This window comes from Bombina bombina, chromosome 1 (assembly GCF_027579735.1).
Source record: "Bombina bombina isolate aBomBom1 chromosome 1, aBomBom1.pri, whole genome shotgun sequence".
Taxonomy (NCBI): Eukaryota; Metazoa; Chordata; class Amphibia; order Anura; family Bombinatoridae; genus Bombina; species Bombina bombina.
The window spans coordinates 1,510,112,847-1,510,136,111 of record NC_069499.1 but is presented as its reverse complement, the minus strand read 5'-3'; the positions used below and the strand labels follow the sequence as shown (position 1 = coordinate 1,510,136,111).

The following is a 23,265-nucleotide window of genomic DNA, read 5'->3' as shown; positions in this document are numbered from 1 at the left end:
GGAGTGAGTCTCTGGTCCTCTGATTTACTTGTATCTTTGGAGACAAGTCTGTATAGTCCCCATTCCACTGACTGAGCATGCACAGTTGTAATGGTCTTAGATGAATGCGCGCAAAAGGAACTATGTCCATTGCCGCTACCATCAACCCGATCACTTCCATGCACTGAGCTACGGAAGGCAGAGGAACGGAATGAAGTATTCGACAAGAGTCCAGAAGTTTTGTCTTTCTGGCCTCTGTTAGAAAAATCCTCATTTCTGAGGAGTCTATAATTGTTCCCAAGAAGGGAACCCTTGTTGACGGGGATAGAGAACTCTTTTCCACGTTCACTTTCCAGCCGTGCGATCTGAGAAAGGCCAGGACGATGTCCGTGTGAGCCTTTGCTCGAGGGAGGGACGACGCTTGAATCAGAATGTCGTCCAGGTAAGGTACTACTGCAATGCCCCTTGGTCTTAGCACCGCTAGAAGGGACCCTAGTACCTTTGTGAAAATCCTTGGAGCAGTGGCCAATCCGAAAGGAAGCGCCACGAACTGGTAATGTTTGTCCAGGAATGCAAACCTTAGGAACCGATGATGTTCCTTGTGGATAGGAATATGTAGATACGCATCCTTTAAATCCACCGTGGTCATGAATTGACCTTCCTGGATGGAAGGAAGGATAGTTCGAATGGTTTCCATCTTGAACGATGGGACCTTGAGAAATTTGTTTAAGATCTTGAGATCTAGGATTGGTCTGAACGTTCCCTCTTTTTTGGGAACTATGAACAGATTGGAGTAGAACCCCATCCCTTGTTCTCTCAATGGAACAGGATGAATCACTCCCATTTTTAACAGGTCTTCTACACAATGTAAGAACGCCTGTCTTTTTATGTGGTCTGAAGACAACTGAGACCTGTGGAACCTCCCCCTTGGGGGAAGTCCCTTGAATTCCAGAAGATAACCCTGGGAGACTATTTCTAGCGCCCAAGGATCCAGAACATCTCTTGCCCAAGCCTGAGCGAAGAGAGAGAGTCTGCCCCCCACCAGATCCGGTCCCGGATCGGGGGCCGATATTTCATGCTGTCTTGGTAGCAGTGGCAGGTTTCTTGGCCTGCTTTCCCTTGTTCCAGCCTTGCATTGGTCTCCAAGCTGGCTTGGCCTGAGAAGTATTACCCTCTTGCTTAGAGGACGTAGCACCTTGGGCTGGTCCGTTTTTACGAAAGGGACGAAAATTAGGTCTATTTTTTGCCTTGAAAGGCCGATCCTGAGGAAGGGCATGGCCCTTACCCCCAGTGATATCAGAGATAATCTCTTTCAAGTCAGGACCAAACAGCGTTTTCCCCTTGAAAGGAATGTTTAGTAGCTTGTTCTTGGAAGACGCATCAGCCGACCAAGATTTCAACCAAAGCGCTCTGCGCGCCACAATAGCAAACCCAGAATTCTTAGCCGCTAACTTAGCCAATTGCAAAGAGGCGTCTAGAGTGAAAGAATTAGCCAATTTGAGAGCATTGACTCTGTCCATAATCTCCTCATAAGGAGGAGAGTCACTATCGAGCACCTTAATCAGTTCATCAAACCAGAAATATGCGGCTGTAGTGACAGGGACAATGCATGAAATGGGTTGTAGAAGGTAACCCTGCTGAACAAACATCTTTTTAAGCAAACCTTCTAATTTTTTATCCATAGGATCTTTGAAAGCACAACTATCCTCTATGGGAATAGTGGTGCGTTTGTTTAAAGTAGAAACCGCTCCCTCGACCTTGGGGACTGACTGCCATAAGTCCTTTCTGGGGTCGACCATAGGAAACAATTTTTTAAATATGGGGGGAGGGACGAAAGGAATACCGGGCCTTTCCCATTCTTTATTAACAATGTCCGCCACCCGCTTGGGTATAGGAAAAGCTTCTGGGAGCCCTGGCACCTCTAGGAACTTGTCCATTTTACATAGTTTCTCTGGGATGACCAAATTTTCACAATCATCCAGAGTGGATAATACCTCCTTAAGCAAAATGCGGAGATGTTCCAATTTAAATTTAAAAGTAATCACATCAGATTCAGCCTGCTGAGAAATGTTCCCTAAATCAGTAATTTCTCCCTCAGACAAAACCTCCCTGGCCCCCTCAGATTGGGTTAGGGGCCCTTCAGAGATATTAATATCAGCGTCGTCATGCTCTTCAGTAACTAAAACAGAGCATCCACGCTTACGCTGACAAGGGTTCATTTTGGCTAAAATGTTTTTGACAGAATTATCCATTACAGCCGTTAATTGTTGCATAGTAAGGAGTATTGGCGCGCTAGATGTACTAGGGGCCTCCTGAGTGGGCAAGACTCGTGTAGACGAAGGAGGGAATGATGCAGTACCATGCTTACTCCCCTCACTTGAGGAATCATCTTGGGCATCATTGTCATTATCACAAAAATCACATTTATTTAAATGAATAGGAATTCTGGCTTCCCCACATTCAGAACACAGTCTATCTGGTAGTTCAGACATGTTAAACAGGCATAAACTTGATAAGAAAGTACAAAAAACGTTTTGAAATAAAACCGTTACTGTCACTTTAAATTTTAAACTGAACACACTTTATTACTGCAATTGCGAAAAAACATGAAGGAATTGTTCAAAATTCACCAAACTTTCACCACAGTGTCTTAAAGCCTTGAAAATATTGCACACCAATTTTGGAAGCTTTAACCCTTAAAATAACGGAACCGGAGCCGTTTTAAGCTTTAACCCCTTTACAGTCCCTGGTATCTGCTTTGCTGAGACCCAACCAAACCCAAAGGGGAATACGATACCAAATGACGCCTTCAGAAGTCTTTTATAAGTATCAGAGCTCCTCTCACATGCGACTGCATGCCATGCCTCTCAAAAACAAGTGCGCAACACCGGCGCGAAAATGAGACTCTGCCTATGCTTTGGGAAAGCCCCTAAAGAATAAGGTGTCTAAAACAGTGCCTGCCGATATTATTATATCAAAATACCCAGAATAAATGATTCCTCAAGGCTAAATAAGTGTTAATATCAATCGATTTAGCCCAAAAAAGGTCTACAGTCTAAATAAGCCCTTGTGAAGCCCTTATTTACAATCGTAATAAACATGGCTTACCGGATCCCATAGGGAAAATGACAGCTTCCAGCATTACATCGTCTTGTTAGAATGTGTCATACCTCAAGCAGCAAAGGACTGCAAACTGTTCCCCCAACTGAAGTTAATTGCTCTCAACAGTCCTGTGTGGAACAGCCATGGATTTTAGTTACGGTTGCTAAAATCATTTTCCTCATACAAACAGAATTCTTCATCTCTTTTCTGTTTCTGAGTAAATAGTACGTACCAGCACTATTTGAAAATAACAAACTCTTGATTGAATAATGAAAAACTACAGTTAAACACTAAAAAACTCTAAGCCATCTCCGTGGAGATGTTGCCTGTACAACGGCAAAGAGAATGACTGGGGTAGGCGGAGCCTAGGAGGGATCATGTGACCAGCTTTGCTGGGCTCTTTGCCATTTCCTGTTGGGGAAGAGAATATCCCACAAGTAAGGATGACGCCGTGGACCGGACACACCTATGTTGGAGAAATAAAACACCCACTAACAGTATACAAACCAACACCCCATAAACCCACAAAATAAAAATAAAGTTAAACCTAAGCTACCATTGACTTGAAAAGGGCATTTGTATGGGCATTAGCTCTTTTCCAACTGCCCGAACCCTAACCTAGAAAAAAACAAAAAACACCCAAAAAGAAATAAAAAAAACATTACACAAAATAACAAACAAATTATCCAAAATAAAAAAGTATTCCTATTCTAACCCGCTTAAAAAAAAAAAAAACACCCCAAAATAAAAAACCCTAATCTATGATAAACTACCAATAGCCCTTAAAAGGGCCTTTTGTAGGGCATTGCCCTAAGTTTAACAGCTCTTTTGCAACAAAATAAAAACAAACACCCCTTAACATTACAAACCCACACCCACCCGAAATCCACAAAATAAAAACTAAAAAAACCTAATCTGCACAGAGCATCCTCTTCATACGGACGCCGTCGTATACTGAATCTCCAATGCAAGGGAGCCTTTTAAAAAAAAGTTCAAATCAGCCAATAGGATTTAAGCAGCTCTCATTCTATTGGCTGATTGGAATCAATTGGAATCAGCCAATAGAATGAGAGCTGCTTAAATCCTTTTGGCTGATTTGAACAGCCAATAGGATTTTAGCAGCTCTAATTCCTATTGGCTGATTCAAATTTTTCAGCCAATAGGAATGCAAGGGACGCCATTTTGAAAAGGCTCCCTTGCATTAAAGATTTAGTGTACGGGGGCAATCATATGAAGAGGATGCTCCGTGCCGGATGTCTTCAGGATGGACCCACTCTGGGCCGCCGGGATGAAGATAGAAGATGCAGCCTGGGTGAAGATCGTTAAAGCAGGACTTAAAGGGCCATGATACCCACATTTTTTCTTTCATGATTTAGAAAGAGAATGCATTTTTAAACAACTTTCTAATTTACTTCTATTATCTAATTTGTTTTATTGTCTTGATATTCTTTGCTGAAAAGCATATCTAGATATGCTCAGGAGCTGCTGATTGGTTGCTGCACATAGAAGTCTCATGTGATTGGCTCACCCATGTGCATTGCTTTTTTTTCAAATAAGGATATCTCAAAAATGAAGCAAAATACATAATAGAAGTAAATTGTAATGTTGTTTAAATTTGTATGTTCTATCTGAATCATGAAAGAAAGATTTTGGGTTTAGTGGCCCTTTAAAAAACCTAACACTAACCCCGACGATCCACTAACAGTTTTTGAAGGTTTTTTTGGGTGGGTTTTTATTTTAGATTAGGGTTTAGGCAATCTTAAAAGAGCTAAATGCCCTTTTAAGGGCAGCAAAAGAACTGAATGCCCTTTTAAGAGAAATGCTTGGTAGTTTTATTTTGGGAGGGGCTTTTTTATTTTGATAGGGCTATTAGATTAGGTGTAATTTTTTTATTTTGGATAATTTTGTTTGTTATTTTTCGTAATTTTGTATTTTTTGTAATTAGTATTTTAAATTTTTTGTAATTGTAGATTTTTTTGTAAAGTAGTGTTAGTTTTTTTAATTTGTAATTTAATTTATTTAATTGATAGATTAATTTTAGTGTAATAGTAATGTTAGTTTTATTTATAGTTTAAAGTTAGGTTTTGTTAATTTCCCAGGTAATTTTTTATTTATTTTAAGATAGGGATCGTAATTTAAATGTAAAGTTAGGAGGTTGTTAGGTTTAGGGGTTAATAGTTGAATTTAGTCTTTTGCGATGTGGGGGGCTGGTGGTTTAGGGGTTAATAGGTGTATTTAGTGGTAGGGATGTGGTAGGCCAAAGGTTTAGGGGTTAATAACTTTATTTAGTGGCGACGATGTCGGGGAACGGCGGAATAGCAGTTAATATATTTATTATAGTTGCGGCGATGTTGGGGTGTGGCTGAATAGGGGTTAATATATTTATGATAGTGGCAACTATGTTGGGGTGCGGCAGATAAGTGGTTAATACATTTAATATAGTGTTTGTGATGCGGGAGGGCGGCGGTTTAGGGGTTAATAGGTAGTTTATGGGTGTTAGTGTACTTTGTAACACTTAAGTTATGAGTTTTATGTAACAGTTTTGTTGCGTAAAACTCATAACTACTGTTCTCAGATTGCGGTACAGATCGTATTGGTATAGGCTGTAACGCAAGCTTTTTAGCCTCACCGCAAAACTCGGAATGGCAGCGCTATGGGAATCCCACTATAAAACTTAATTTTTACAAGTGCAGGACTGAAGTTGCATTACAGGCTTAAAGGCTTGCAGTACAGCTATACCGACAAGACTCGTAATGGCTGCGTTTCTGTTTTAATGCTGAAATGACCATTTTTTCAGCATTAAAACACGAAAGCACAACTCGTAATCTACCTCTATATAACAGCTACACTATATTTAGTTACTAAACTGCCACAAACCCCATCACAAAAAACTATAAACCCCTAAACCTCCACAATCCCATCACAAACTCCCGCTATACGAAATCACCCCAACCCCCATCGCAGAAACCCACTACACTACATAAACACGCTAAGACCTAAACCTACACTACTTAACTCCTAAACTGCTGCAGTCCCATCACAAAAAAAACCTGCACTAAACCGCCATAACCCTCCATTGCAAAACCCCCCACTATACTACCTAAACCCTAAACTGCCGCAAACCCTATTTCAAAACCACCCACACTGCTTAACCCCTAAACTGCAGCAACCCCCATCACAAAACTCCCTTACACTTTAAACCTCTAAACCACCACAAACCAATTGCAAAAACAAAACATACATTACTTAACCCCTAAGCCGCCAACAGCTAACCCCCCCAAGACCCCTAACCTAAAACCTCAACACTAACACTTAAAAATAAAAATGCCTTATACTATATCTAAAGAACCCTAGAAAATAAATACAGCACTGCAAGTTGAGACCAGCACCGGGTAATGCCCTCCTAGGCTCTGATGCACAGTGAACTGGCTGGGACCTTCAGCCCCACAATACAAGAAATTCAAAGCTCCACAGCACCAGATAAGAATGTAAATGTTCTTTATTTAAATATTAAAAGCATACAAAGAACAGGTATGCGATGTTTTGAGACTGTGGTCTCTTAATCATGCATACAAAGCAATGCACCTGTCTCTTAATTTAAAAGTAGCACCAACCAATCACAACAGGAATCCAAAAAACACACACCTTGCAAGGTGAGTAACCCTTTTACTGCTTATTTTATATATATATCTAATTACATTCCCTGAGGATGGTTACTGCCATCTAGAGGTCAGTATAAACAATTAAAAACAAATATAAAGACATAAAGGCCAGGTAAATTACAGGCAAAGAGCAAATGTACAATACCAGTAATTCATTTCTCATTTTTTCAAAAGTATTTTTCAAAACAGACAATAATCAATTTTACTCACATAGGATAATGTATATGTGTTGTTAATCCTAATTTATATCTTAACCCTTATTCTACATTCTTTTGAAATGAAAAAAAATTCTTTTTTAAAAAAAAATAAACTGCTGCATATTATGACTTACCATTGGACTAATTTAAGAGAGGTTTAGTGAAAGTACAGCCAGACAGGCAAATAATGAAAAATTGATATTTATATCCCAGCACAATGAATATAGTAATAAGATATCAAATATTATTAGAAAGCATTGGCACATCATTCAGAATTGTAATAAGGAAATAAAGATATTCCAGAATAAACTGATTATGGCCTACAGGCGAGTTAAGAATCTTGGTGATATTTTGGTAAAATCCGATTTAGGCTCTAGACAGAGGAATAAAGAAAGGTATATCACTGAGAAAAATGTTGGTTGTTACCCATGCTTGGGTTGTGGTAATTGCCATTCTGTAATCAAGGGCAAGGAGTTTGTTCATCCTATAAGTGGGCATAGGTTTAAGTTAAAATCTCACTATACATGCAAATCCACTTATGTGGTGTATATTATAAAATGCCGTGTGCCAGGATTTACATAGGTGAAACGACCCAAAGCATGAGAAATAGGCTCAACCAACACAAATCCAACATTAGGAAAAAAGATGATAAAGCACCAGTAGCTTGCCATTTTGTGGAATATGGCCATCAAATTAGCCAGTTACGATGGCAAATAATCGATCAAGTAGGTATACTTAGAGGAGGAGGCAACAGAGAAATGATTCTAAAACAAAGAGAGGCATTTTGGATCCATAAGTTGGATTCCATGCACCCAAAGGGGTTAAATAGAGAATGGGATCTGTCTGTTTTCCTCTAAACAAACCTGCTAAAAATCTTTCTTCTAATAGTCTTTCTTGTAAAAGCTTTTTGCTTACATTCTGGTATTACACAACTATTCACTAAACCTCTCTTAAATTAGTCCAATGGTAAGTCATAATATGCAGCAGTTTATTTTTTTAAAAAAAATATTTTTTTTTCATTTCAAAAGAATGTAGAATAAGGGTTAAGATATAAATTAGGATTAATAAGACATATACATTATCCTATGTGAGTAAAATTGATTATTGTCTGTTTTGAAAAATACTTTTGAAAAAATGAGAAATGAATTTCTGATATTGTACATTTGCTCTTTGCCTGTAATTTACCTGGCCTTTATGTATTTATATTTGTTTTAATTGTTTATACTGACCTCTAGATGGCAGTAACCATCCTCAGGGAATGTAATTATATATATATATATATATATATATATATATATATATATATATATATATATATATATGTATATATATATATATAATAAGCAGTAAAAGGGTTACTTACCTTGCAAGGTGTATGTTTTTTGGATTACTGTTGTGATTGGTTGGTGCTACTTTTAAATTAAGAGACAGGTGCATTGCTTTGTATGCATGATTAAGAGACCACGGTCTTGAAACATTGCATACCTGTTCTTTGTATGCTTTTAATATTTAAATAAAGAACATTTACATTCTTATCTGGTGCTGTGGAGCTTTGAATTTCCTAAAAAATAAATAGCCCCTCTAAAAAAACCTATTCCAAAACTAATGTACCTCCCAAACACCTCCTAAAAATATCTATCCTAAAACTAAAAAAAACCCACAATTTATGTAAGAACTTACCTGATAAATTAATTTCTTTCATACTGGCAAGAGTCCATGAGCTAGTGACGTATGGGATATACATTATTACATAGATATATACATACATTCATACCAGGAGGGGGCAAAGTTTCCCAAACCTCAAATGCCTATAAATACACCTCCCACCTTCACTGAGAAATTAAATCCAAAAAATAATTACATTTTCTTAAAATATTAAAAAACCTCAAATCATAGGCACTAGAAACAAACTGAGACAGCTGTCTGAAGTACCTTTCTACCAAAGACTGCTTCCCAAAGAAGCAAACACATGGTAAAATTTAGAAAATGTATGCAAAGAAGACCAAGTTGCTGCTTTACAAATTTGATCAACTGAAGCTTCATTCTGGAAAGCCCAAGATGTGGCGACTGATCTAGTAAAATGAGCTATAATACGCTGAGGCGGAGACTGCCCTGCCTCCAAATAAGCATTGTGAATCAAAAGCTTCAACCAAGATGCCAAGGAAAAGGCAGAGTCTTTCTGACCTTTTCTGGAACCAGACAAAAAACAACAAATAGACTAGAAGTCTTTTTGAAATCTTTAGTAGCCTCAACATAATATTTCAAAGCTCTTACCACATCCAAAGAATGTAAAGACCTTTAAAGAGCTTTCTTAGGATTAGGACACAAGGAAGGAACAATAATTTCCCTATTGATGTTGTTAGAATTCACAACCTTAGGCAAAAATTTAAACAAAGTCCGCAAAAATAGCAGAAGAGATAGCCAAAAGAAATAACACTTTCCAAGAAAGTAGTTTAATACCCAAAGAATGCATAGGCTCAAAAGGAGGAGCCTGCAAAATCTTTAAAACCAAATTGAGACTCCAAGGAGGAGAAATTGATTTAATAACAGGCTTGGTACGAATCAAAGCCTGAACAAAACAGTGAATATCAGGAGGCTTAGCAATCTTTCTATGAAATAAGACAGAAAGAGCAGAAATTTGTCCTTTCAAAGTATTTGCAGACAAACCTTTATCCAAACCATCCTGAAGAAACTGTAAAATCCTAGGAATTGTAAAAGAATGCCAAGAATAATTATGAGTGGAACACCATGAAATATAGGTTTTCCAAACCCTATAATAAATCTTCCTTGAAACAGACTTACAAGCCTGTATCATAGTGTTAATTACTGAGTCAGAGAAACCTCTATGACTTAGAACTAAGCGTTCTATGTCCATGCCTTCAAATTTAGAGATTTGAGATCCTGATGGATAACTGGGCCTTGAGACTGAAGGTCTGGTCTTATAGGAAGTGACCAAGACTGGCAAATGGACATTTGGACAATTTCTGCATACCAAAACCTGTGAGGCCATGCTGGTGCTATCAGAAAAATAAGATTGTTCCATTATGATCTTGGAGATCACCTTTGGCAGAAGAACCAGAGGCGGAAAAATGTAAGCAGGTTGGTAAAACCAGGGAACTGCTAGAACATCCATAATTTCCGCCTGAGGATCCCTGGACCTGGAAAGGTATCTGGGAAGTCTCCTATTCAGGAGAGGCCATTAGATCTTTTTTCTGGAAGACCCCACATCTGTACAAGTTGAAAAAACACATCTGGGTGGAGAGACCACTCCCCCAGATGTATAGATGATAATCCGCTTCCCAATTGTCTTCACCTGGGATATGAATCACAGAAATTTAACAAGAGTTGGATTCCGCCCAAGAAAGTATCAGAGATACTTCTTTCATTGCTAAAGGACTGCGAGCACCCCTTGATGATTGACATATGCCACTGTTGTGATATTGACTGTTTGAAAACAAATGTAAAGTTCTCTCTTTAATAGAGGCCAAACCTGAAGAGCTCTGAAAATAGCACGTATTTTTAAAATATTGATTGGTAACCTCACCTCTTGAAGATTCCAAACTCCTTGTGCTGTCAGAGACCCCCAGACAGCTCCCCAACCTGTAATACTTGAATCTGTTGTGATCACAGTCCAGGAAGGACGAAGAAAGGAGACCCCTTGAACAATAATGTGATGGTCTAACCACCAAGTCAGAGAGAGTTGAGTGTTTAGATTTAAGTATTTCAACTGTGATATCTGAGTTTAATCCCTGCACCACTGGTGCAACATGCAAAGCTGTAGAGGTCTCATATGAAAATGAGCAAAGGGCTAAAACTTCCATGCACATAGCCACTGAAGAGAATGTAAGATACTGAAGGTTTAGACAAGCTAAGACCAATCTCATTCGTCTCTTGTCTGTTAGACAAAAAGTCATGGACACTGAATCTATCTGGAAACCTAAGAAGGTGATCTTTGTCTGAGTATTCAAGGAACGATTTGGTAAATTGATCCTCCAACCATGTCTTTGAAGAAACAACATTAGTTATTTTGTGTGAGATTCTGCTAAATGAAAAGATTGAGCTAGTACCAAGATATCTTCCAAATAAGGAAACACCGCAATACCCTGCTCTCTAATTACAGATAGAAGGGCACCGAGAACCTTCAAGAAAATTCTTGGTGCTGTTGCTAGGCCAAATGGAAGAGTGACAAATTGTTAATGCTTGTCTAAAAAAGAGAATCTCAGAAAACGATAGTGGTCTGGATGAATCGGAATGTGAAGATAAGCATCCTGTAAGTTTATTGTGGACATGAAATGACCTTGCTGAACAAAAGGCAGAATAGTCCTCATAGTCACCATCTTGAAAGTTGGGACTCTTACAAAACGATTTAAAGTCTTCAGATCCAGGATTGGTCTGAAAGAATCTTCCTTCTTTGGGACAATGAATAGATTTGAATAGAAACCCAATCCCTGTTCCTGCTGAGGAACTGGTACAATCACCCGTGAAAGCTCTAGGTCTGAAACACACTTCAGAAAAGCCTGAGCCTTCACAGAGTTTTGTGGAACATGAGTAAGAAAGAATCTTTCCATGGGAGGTTTTATTCTGAAAACTATTTGATACCCTTGAGAAACAATATTCAATCTGAATCCACTAATTTTGGATAGAATCTGTACAAATGTCTTGAAATAACTTAAGTCTGTCCCCCACCAGAAGAACTAGTTTGAGGGCTGTACCTTCATGCATTCTAAGGCTTGGATTTATTCCAATTCGGAGATGGTCTCCAATTAGAGCCAGAGGCCTTAGGGGAAGGCCTTAGGGGAAGAAAATGATTGGGAGCTTTAAATTTACCCTTAGATTTCTTGTCTTGGGGCAGAAAAACTCCCTTACCTCCAGTGATAGTGGAGAAAATAGAATCCAATTGAGAACCAAACAGATTATTACCCTGAAAAGATAGAGATGATAATCTAAATTTAGACACCGTCAGCATTCCAAGATTTAAGCCATAAAGCTCTTCTAGTAGGAATAGCTAAAGACAAAGATTTGATGTTAACTTTCACAACATCAAAATATAGTATCTCAAATAAAATGATTTGCATGTTAAAGTAAGAGAATAATGTTAGCTAATTATGGGTCTAAAGACAACTGCTGAGCTAAACTGTCCAAACAAAATATAGAGGCAGCAGCAACATCCGCAATAGATATAACTGGTCTAAGAATATAGCCAATATGCAATTATGCCCTTCTAAGATAAGATTCAAGTTTTCTATCTAAAGTGTTTAAAAAAAACAAAAAACTGTCTTCTATAGGAATGGAAGTACCTTTGGCAAGAGTGAAAATTGCCCCATCAACTTTAGGGACTGTTTCCCAAAGTTCCAAATTAGCAATAGGTAAAGGATACAAGTTTTTAAACCTAGAAGTAGAGTTAAAAGAAGTACCAGGCTTAGACCATTCTTTAGCAATTAGATTAGAGATAGCATCTGGAATATGAAATACTCTAGGAGTAATAACAGTAGTCTTAAATACAGAATTTAAACGATTACTAGGTCTATCATCAGGAGTTGTAGGCTCCTTAATCTCTAAAGTAAATAATACTTCCTTAAAAAGAGGACAAATATATTTTATTTTAAACAAAAAAGATTTGTCAATCTCTGTCTCTGATGTAAGATCCTCTGAATCAGAGGAACCCCCATCAGTAGAAGATACGTCAGTATGCTTCAGTCAGTACAAAATTTACTAGATTGAAGAACGTAATGCAAAACCCTTTAACATTTATTTGAAGGTGGAATAGCAGACATAGGGCTCTATTTAACAAGCTCCGTATGGAGCTTGACAGCCCCTGTTTCTGGCGAGTCTTCAGACTCACCAGAAACAGAAGTTATGAAGCAGCGGTCACAAAGACCGCTGCTCCATACGCTGTCCGCCTGCTCTGAGCAGGCGGACAGACATCACCGGAAATCAACCCGATCGAGTACGATCGGGTTGATTGACACCTCCGTGCTGGTGGCCAATTGGCCGCGAGTCAGCAGGGGCAGCATTGCTGAATACAGAGAGCATATTGCTCTCCGTATTCAGTGAGGTCTGGCGGACCTGATCCGCACTGTCTGATCAGGTCCACCAGACTTTGATAAATATAGGCCATAGTCTTCTCTATGGCTGTAGCAATAACATTTTTCATTGCTGCAGACATGTCCTCAGCATTTAGACTGGAAATTATTAACAGTGATAGCATTTATACTCATAAAAAATATTAAAACAATAGCCACATAATTGAGCTGAAGAAATCAGATCAGCTTTTAACAATAAACACACTTATTTTTGTAGAGATATCTTCAAGCAGCTTAGTTTATATGGGGACTTCTGAGGCAGGTTCAGTTTGAGACATAGTTGCAAGAAAAACTAAATAAAAAATATATAAATAGTTTGCAATTTTATATCTATGCTCCTATATATAGCAGGCTTGAGAGAGTGGAAAACAGTGCTTATACATTAAAAGGAAGCTGCATATAGCTTTCTAACAAAAAAAAAATGAAAAACACAGGGCGCATTGGGGGTGGAGTTTTATCCCCAAACATGTGAAGACACGTAAAGGCATGCCTTTTTTTTTTTTTAAGACATGCCCAGACATGCTAAGTCATACTAAGATATGTTTCAAACTCAAATAAACCTGTTTTGCAGCTATAATATATAAGTAACACTAAACGATAGATAGATAGATAGATAGATAGATAGATAGATGATAGATAGATAACAACTTTACTTAAAAAGTGCCTAATCCATAGCTGATAGTGTCTTTGTTAAAAAAGATGCATTTTCATACTTACCTTTATGTCAGATTCATAGGACAGATTTACAGGGAGTGCAGAATTATTAGGCAAATGAGTATTTTGACCACATCATCCTCTTTATGCATGTTGTCTTACTCCAAGCTGTATAGGCTCGAAAGCCTACTACCAATTAAGCATATTAGGTGATGTGCATCTCTGTAATGAGAAGGGGTGTGGTCTAATGACATCAACACCCTATATCAGGTGTGCATAATTATTAGGCAACTTCCTTTCCTTTGGCAAAATGGGTCAAAAGAAGGACTTGACAGGCTCAGAAAAGTAAAAAATAGTGAGATATCTTGCAGAGGGATGCAGCACTCTTAAAATTGCAAAGCTTCTGAAGCGTGATCATCGAACAATCAAGCGTTTCATTCAAAATAGTCAACAGGGTCGCAAGAAGCGTGTGGAAAAACCAAGGCGCAAAATAACTGCCCATGAACTGAGAAAAGTCAAGCGTGCGGCTGCCAAGATGCCACTTGCCACCAGTTTGGCCATATTTCAGAGCTGCAACATCACTGGAGTGCCCAAAAGCACAAGGTGTGCAATACTCAGAGACATGGCCAAGGTAAGAAAGGCTGAAAGACGACCACCACTGAACAAGACACACAAGCTGAAACGTCAAGACTGGGCCAAGAAATATCTCAAGACTGATTTTTCTAAGGTTTTATGGACTGATGAAATGAGAGTGAGTCTTGATGGGCCAGATGGATGGGCCCGTGGCTGGATTGGTAAAGGGCAGAGAGCTCCAGTCCGACTCAGACGCCAGCAAGGTGGAGGTGGAGTACTGGTTTGGGCTGGTATCATCAAAGATGAGCTTGTGGGGCCTTTTCGGGTTGAGGATGGAGTCAAGCTCAACTCCCAGTCCTACTGCCAGTTTCTGGAAGACACCTTCTTCAAGCAGTGGTACAGGAAGAAGTCTGCATCCTTCAAGAAAAACATGATTTTCATGCAGGACAATGCTCCATCACACGCGTCCAAGTACTCCACAGCGTGGCTGGCAAGAAAGGGTATAAAAGAAGAAAATCTAATGACATGGCCTCCTTGTTCACCTGATCTGAACCCCATTGAGAACCTGTGGTCCATCATCAAATGTGAGATTTACAAGGAGGGAAAACAGTACACCTCTGTGAACAGTGTCTGGGAGGCTGTGGTTGCTGCTGCACGCAATGTTGATGGTGAACAGATCAAAACACTGACAGAATCCATGGATGGCAGGCTTTTGAGTGTCCTTGCAAAGAAAGGTGGCTATATTGGTCACTGATTTGTTTTTGTTTTGTTTTTGAATGTCAGAAATGTATATTTGTGAATGTTGAGATGTTATATTGGTTTCACTGGTAAAAATAAATAATTGAAATGGGTATATATTTGTTTTTTGTTAAGTTGCCTAATAATTATGCACAGTAATAGTCACCTGCACACACAGATATCCCCCTAAAATAGCTAAAACTAAAAACAAACTAAAAACTACTTCCAAAAATATTCAGCTTTGATATTAATGAGTTTTTTGTGTTCATTGAGAACATGGTTGTTGTTCAATAATAAAATTAATCCTCAAAAATACAACTTGCCTAATAATTCTGCACTCCCTGTAAAGGACTATGCTAAGGTAATCCTATGAATAAACAGTGCAGAATACTTTAACAGGATACATTGAAAAAGAGGTTCTGCTCAGCATTACAGGCTGAAGTTAGTAAATGCAGCAAAAAAGGTAACAAAGTACTTGCAGGTAACTTGATACATACAGCACACAGGTGTGTGTTGACATAGCAAAAAAAACAGTGTCTCAGAATGCTGCTCAGCAATACAGGCTGAAGTTACTAAATGCAGCAAAATAGGTAACAATACAGCAAACAGGTGGTTGATGGTATAACAAAAAGGAAACAGTGTATCAGAATGTTACCAGTATCAGAGGTAAGAAGTACTTGCGGTTTCTTATGCAGTAAAGGCTGGAAGGCTTTGTGCTGTGAGCTGCTGCAGTCGAGTTCAGGGGAATCCATAGTATTTGCACAAGGAAAAAGGACAGAGACCGTGTCTGCCAGAGTACAAAATGAAAAGTTAGCTTGAAGTTCCACAATTCAGAATAGTGTTGAGAGGTATTCCAGCTGAAGGCAATATGACCAGAATAACCAAGCAAAGTTATTAGGGGGAAGTGAGGTTAAATAGGCTGGTGAATGAAAAAGGGAGGATCCCATTTTAAAGGGATATTACACTTTAAGACACCCATCCACATTTAGCAGACAGTCAAACCAGTACTGAAACATATCAGCAGAGGTAATGGTACAAGAGTATATTGTTGATCTATAAAGGGAGGCCGCAGATGAATCCCTGCAACCGATTTACAGAGAGCCTTATGAAAAGTTTTCACATAGGTGAAAACTTGTGGGCCTATCTATCAAGCTCCGAACGGAGATTGATGGCCCGTGTTTCTGGCGAGTCTTCAGACTCGCCAGAAACACAAGTTATGGAGCAGGGGTCACAAAGACCGCTGCTCCGTAACCCTGTCCGCCTGCTCTGAGCTGTTGGTGCAATGTTGAATACGGAGAGCGTATTGCTCTCCGCATTCAGCAATGTCTTGCGGACCTGATCCGCACTGTCGGATCAGGTCCGCAAGACATTTGATAAATAGGCCCCATGGTATCATCAGGCAATACTCCCTTCACATCAAACAGACAAACACTGCAATTAGAGAGGAACTGGGCTTCACTATGTTTAGAAGCGCCTTTCACTGAAGAAATCAAAGCACATCATGCTTCACCAACTCCAAAGGAGGCAAAGTTTTTAAAACTGAGGTATGAGTGAGGTGGGAGGTGTATTTATAGGCATTTGAGGTTTGGGAAACTTTGCCCCCTCCTGGTAGGAATGTATATCCCATACGTCACTAGCTCATGGACTCTTGCCACTTACATGAAAGAAAAATGAAGAACTAAAAATACCCCCCCATCTCCATCTTGAATCCAGCTCCTAAGGGGCGGCGGCGGGTTCAGTGCACCTTTGGAACCAAGCGAAAGTCTGTTCAGGGTTTTGTAGCGTGCCCCATAGAAGACTATTAGGAAATAGAAGCTTTCAAGTGCAAAAGTTTTATTTTCTAATTGATTTAACTTGAGTGGTGTTAGTGCTCAATAGCACTTATATTTTTGACATCCACTTGTAATCTAAGCGCTGTTAGGTGTCACATTGAGTGTTGCAGCCGTTTGCCAAAATGGAAATATATAGTAATCGTGTAAAAAAAAAAAATGTTTACCTGATAACGTTAATTCTTTCATTATGGGGAGAGTCTACGAGCCATCACTTGTGGGATTAAAGTCCAGTTCTACAGGAGGAGTCAAATCACCCCACATAACAGAGCTTTAATCCATCCAACTTTCCTATGATTCCTTAGTCATACATTTGATCAAGATAAAAGAGAAAATACGAAAGTAGGAAAGGAAGAGCACGGTAATAGTAGTGCACACTGGTACTGCTGCCAACTGTTACGGAAAAACAAGGGTGCGTAAGAATACATTTTATTTCTTTTAAAAGTTGGTGAGAATCCACAAGCCATTGCATGTGGGGTCCTATACCCAAGCTGTGAAGCCCACGAGACCACCATAAAATAGAATAGGAAAAACAGTAAAGGCACTGTGGCCTGCAAAACTTTCCTACTAAAAGCGGCCTCAGAAGAGGCAAACGTGTAAAAATGGTAGAATTTGGGAAACGTATGTAGAGATGATTCATTTCACTTCATTTTTAAAAGACAAGAGATGGTAACTTCTCTGGTAAAATAAGCAGTAATTTGTTTTGGGGGATATTTCCCTGCTACTAGGTATGCTTTATGAAAGCTTTAAGCCAAGCTGCAAAGGTGATTGAAATAGCTTTCTATCCCGGGAGGGACCTGAGAAATGGATAAACAAGGAAGAAGAATTTCTGAATTCTATAGTGGCTTGAAGATAAAATCTTTAGACCCTACTATATACTGGTTTTGGCAGCGAACAGAGAAAAGCAGGTCTGATAAATGGTCGTTAGGAAGTCTTGAAATCCTCTTGTGATACAAAACTAAAAGAGTAGAAATTTGGCTTTTATGGCAACTGATGGAAAAAACCTTATCCAGGCCCTCCTGCAAAAATTGAAGCGTTCAAGGAATTCTAAATGAGTTTCAACTGTATTTCTTAGACCCACACCAGGAAAGGAAAGCTTTTCATACTTTGTGATAATTGAGTCTTGTAACCTGCTTTCTGTGAAACCACTTTGAGACCATATTAGGCATTCATGTGAATGCCATCAAATCAGATCAGATTTTAAGGTCTTGATGGAAGAAGGGACCTTGAGAGAGATGGTCCTTTCTGAGGTGCCAATCCTGGATCAAGGACATTTCAAATCTGCATACCAAGTCCTGCAAAGCCATAATGGAGCAATTAGAATCACTTAGACCCTTTCCTGTTTTATCCTGGCTATTATCCTGGATAGTAAAACAAAAGGTGGAAAGATGTAAATAAGTTTGAATTACCAGGGAATCACTAGTTCTTTTATTAGAGTCACTTGTGAAACTCATTTCACACAATACTGGGGTAGCTTGAGAGTCAAGTGAAAGGCCATGAGGTTTATGTCTGGCTTTCCCCAATGATTTAAATACATCCTTATTCAAGGACAATGCACTAGGGTGAACGTATTGACGACTGAGGAAGCCTGCTTCCAAATTGTCCACACCTGGAAAGAGAATTGCTGAAATCATGCAATAATAATCTTTCATCACTAATGAAATTGAGTAGCACCTTGGTGATAGATATGACATTGTCTGACTGACAGCCCTGAAGAATTTAGGAAGTTCCAAGATGTTGATTGGTAACCTTGCCTACCAAGGACCAAACTCTCAGCTCTTTCTGGGATACCCAGACCGAGTCCCAGCCCAGCAGGCTCATTTCCTAGGTAATTACTACCCAATTTGGATGTAGAAAAGAGGCTCTCTCAATCAATGATTGGTGCATCTGCCACCAAGGTAGAGATTGTCTTGTATTGAAGTCAAAAGAGATCTTCTGAAACAGGATGTTGTAATTTCCATTCTACTGTTGTAACCTTTTGAAGCTGCAAAAGACGTAAGATAAAAAAGCTTGTTTTTGAGGTTTCTGTGCAATCCTCATGGGGTTAACGTTTTGATTCCAAAACAGTTTACTTTTCTAATTGGTTTCGTTTTATTCGGCAATCACAGAAACCTGTTTTATTTCCTATGGCTGTGGGCTACAGCTGCACATATCTTAATGATTAAAACAAAAACGCTTTTGAAATCCAAGACCAGCTCAAAAGATCCTGGAGCGGAGAGCTGCTAAATCCAACTTTGATATAAAATATTTTGCAATGCTTTTATTTTTGCAAACTGCTGCTAAGATAATGTTATATAATGCTGCACTATGTGCAGAATTATATAACATTATTTTATGTTTACTGTCGCTTTAAAATAAAAATACATTACATAAATGAAAATTAATCAAGATAATTCAAATATTGAATTAAAAAAATTAAGCAACACATACCAGAATAATACTAATGCTACTCTTTATAACAATAATCACCAACCAAATGAACTAGCCATCCCTGATAATATTGTATTTTGTGCCCTCATGATAGTGTATTTCCATGCAATGTCTTACATTTATTTAATCTTATATCTCCCAACAATTGTCAGATGTCTTCAAAGAATAGTAAGCCAAGACTGGGGGAGCATTGTGACCAAAACTGTAAGCGGAGCAATGAATAACATGGTTGGAATGGGATGGGTGGAATTGGGCCAGCCGTGGTTGAAGTTAAAGCAGACTTTGATTTCACTTTGGAAATCTGAACTTTTCTAGGAGAGGGTTAACTATGGGGAGACAGGAAGGGCAAAGCTTTCAAACTGTGACAAATGTGCATTATAGGGGATGGTAGAGAGTTCTGCAATTTTAAATTTGATAAAGCTGGAAATATCTATTTCAGTCTATTTTTTTATATTAGAGAACCTTTTTCTACTCTGAAAATGTACGTCGATCCTTCAACGAACATCACTGAAGGGCAAAACATAACTGTGACATGCTCCATAATAAAGCCCTCCATTCGATCTAAAATTTATTCAAATCCTGTGGAAATAACAATTCAGAAAGACAAGTTCATTTTGGTGAGCTCCAAGGAAGAACATGCAATATATTTTCAGCTCGCCACTGTGAATCAAAAGGGCAACTACACATGCAAAGCAGAATTAAATAGCATTATAAAAACTGCCAATGTCTACATACATGTTACAGGTAATATATCAGTTTTAACAAAGGATGTTTTATGTTGTTCTGGTGCATAATTAGTGCAAGATCTTTGTTTAATAATGTATATTTCTATTGTATTTGTCCATGTCAATTTTGGCCTTTTGGGGTTTGGATGTGGATTTAATATCTTATCCAAAATCATTTAGGATTTTTGTACATATCCTAGAGCAGGGTTCTTCAAACGTTTTTAACCCAAGACTCTGAGCAATGATACCACATACCTTTGTGACCCTATTTTAATGCTTAGAGGCCTATTTATCAAAGGTCTGTCGGACCTGATCCAACAGACCTCGCTGAATGCGGAGAGCAAAACGCTCTCCGTATTCAGCATTGCACCAGCAGCTCTTGCAGCCAATCGTCTGCAAGCAGGGGGTGTCAATCGTACTCGATCGGGTTGAATTGTGGCGATCTCTGTTCGCCTCATCAGAGTAGGAGGACAGGTTACTGCTCCATAACTTGCATTTCTGGCGAGTCTGAAGACTCGCCAGAAACACTGGCGCTCAAGCTCCATTCAGAGCTTGATAAATGGGCCTCTATGTCTGAACATTTCTGACGTAATATAGCTGCAAGTTTATGCAAAGTGCAAAAACATGTGTGTACTTTATTCCTGATTGTAGTCAAACGTGAAAGTGTTGTAAAAGGTAATAACACACACTCTCATACAACACACACACACACTCTCATACAACACACACACCCCACACACTCTCATACAACACACACACCCCACACACTCTCATACAACACACACTCATACAACACACACACTCATACAACACACACACTCTCATACAACACACACACTCTCATACAACACACACACTCTCATACAACACACACCCCACACACTCTCATACAACACACACACACACTCTCATACAACACACACACCCCACACACTCTCATACAACACACACTCTCATACAACACACACACCCCACACACTCTCATACAACACACACACCCCACACACTCTCATACAACACACACACCCCACACACTCTCATACAACACACACACAATACACTTTCTAATACAACACACACACCACACGCTCTAATATAACACAAACACACCACACACACTCTCATACAACACACACACCCCACACACTATCATACAACACACACACCCCACACACTCTCATACAACACACACACACTCTCATACAACACACACACACAATACACTTTCTAATACAACACACACACCACACGCTCTAATATAACACAAACACACCCCACACACTCTCATACAACACACACACACACTCTCATACAACACACACACAATACACTTTCTAATACAACACCACACGCTCTAATATAACACAAACACACCACACACACTCTCATACAACACACACACACACACCATACACACTTTAATACAACACACAAACTACACACTCTAATATAACACAAACACACCACACATTCATAAAATACACACACTCTCATACAACACACATACCATACACACTCTAATACAACACACACACCATACTCTCTAATATAACACAAACACACCACACACTCATAAAACACACACACACCACACACACACTCTCATACAACACACATTCCATACACACTCTAATACAACACACACCCAACACTCTAATATAACACAAACACACCACACACTCATACAACACAAACACACACCACACACACTCTCCTACAACACACAGACAAGTCGCGACCAAGTAAATATGGTGTTGTGACCCAGTAAAAGTTCCCGACCCGTGGGTTGAATAACCCTGTCCTAGAGGATTTTAAGGGCTTATACACTGTGTTTTATTTATAAGAATGAAAAAATGCATTCAGCTCCCATGTGGTTGGCATTACTGGGATGCAAAATGATATGGGTCTTGAGTTCAATCAAAAATTTGACACAGATTAATTCTTTGTAATGCACACACAGTCAATAAAGTCAGTAAAGTAAATATATACACACACACACAAAGCTGTCCAGTTAAGAAAGGTATTTCAAGGATGCATGATTCTATTTAGAAACACACAAATATTCAAATAAAAATACATTGCAAAAATAAAAAATATTTAATTCAGAGGACTGATTAATTAAATTTAAAAAAATAAGAAACACAAAACATAATAATACTAAAACTACGTTTTATAATAATAATGGTATGTTTGGGGGTGTTTAGAAAAAGATACGAGTCTTAGGTCCAATAAAAAATGCAATACTGCTAATTATTCCTTTGCCAAAAAAGTATACACACACATATACTCACATAGATCAATTGCACATTGCCACAAGCATGCACAAACTTGTGCTAACACAGTAATCTTTTTCTGTACATTAGGAATACATTAATGTATGTGCATGGTGATCAGATTTAGGGCTGAACAAATCCACCCATTTCAAAACTCTCACAAACCCCCTCACTATGCCCCTGCAGCCCCTGACCGAAATTATTCAGACCAACATTTCTTAAATGGACGTCAAGTACAATTTTGCATAATGCATACAAAAGAGTACTATTTAAAGGGACATGAAACCTAATTATTTTCTTTCCAAATTACTTATATTACCAAATTTGTGCAAACACTGCTTTCAAGTGTTCTTGCAGATGTATAACCACAGTTAAAAACATTCTTGCTTTTTTCTTCTCTCTCTTCCTCCTCTCCTTTCTCTTCTCTCTCTTTTTTACCTTTTCCTTTGGTTATTCATCTAAACCGATTAGCTGCTGGATCTAAACCGATTAGCTGCTGGATCTAAACCGATTAGCTGCTGGATCTAAACCGATTAGCTGCTGGATCTAAACCGATTAGCTGCTGGATTTAAACCGATTAGCTGCTGGATCTAAGCAGCACGGTTTAAAATAGATTAAGTAAAAAATGACTGTAAAATGTGAGGTGTAAGAATAAATTAATTGTCTATATCTTTAGAATTACTTAAAATAGACAATCACTGATTTTTGTTTGTAGTTGCATTCTCTGTTTTATTTGTCTGTATTTACATACAATGGGGACTATTTATCAAATGTCTGCCGGACTTGATCCGACATTGCGGATCAGGTACGACAGACATCACTGAATGTGGAGAGCAATACGCTCTCCGTATTCAGCATTGCACCAGCAGCTCTTGTGAGCTGCTGGTGCAACGCCGCCCCCTGCAGACTCGCGGCCAATTGTCCGCAAGCAAGGGGGTGTCAATCAACCCGATCGTACTCGATCGGGTTGAATTGTGGCGATCTCTGTCCGCCTCATCAGAGCAGGCGGACAGGTTATGG

The 23,265-nt window shown here is 38.9% G+C and overlaps 1 protein-coding gene across 2 annotated transcripts in view; it reads left to right on the top strand.

Annotated features, from left to right (window-relative positions):
* The window catches only part of PECAM1 (platelet and endothelial cell adhesion molecule 1), a 526,904-nt gene that overhangs the window by 141,015 nt on the left and 362,624 nt on the right, over positions 1 to 23,265 (top strand). The window lies entirely within an intron of this gene.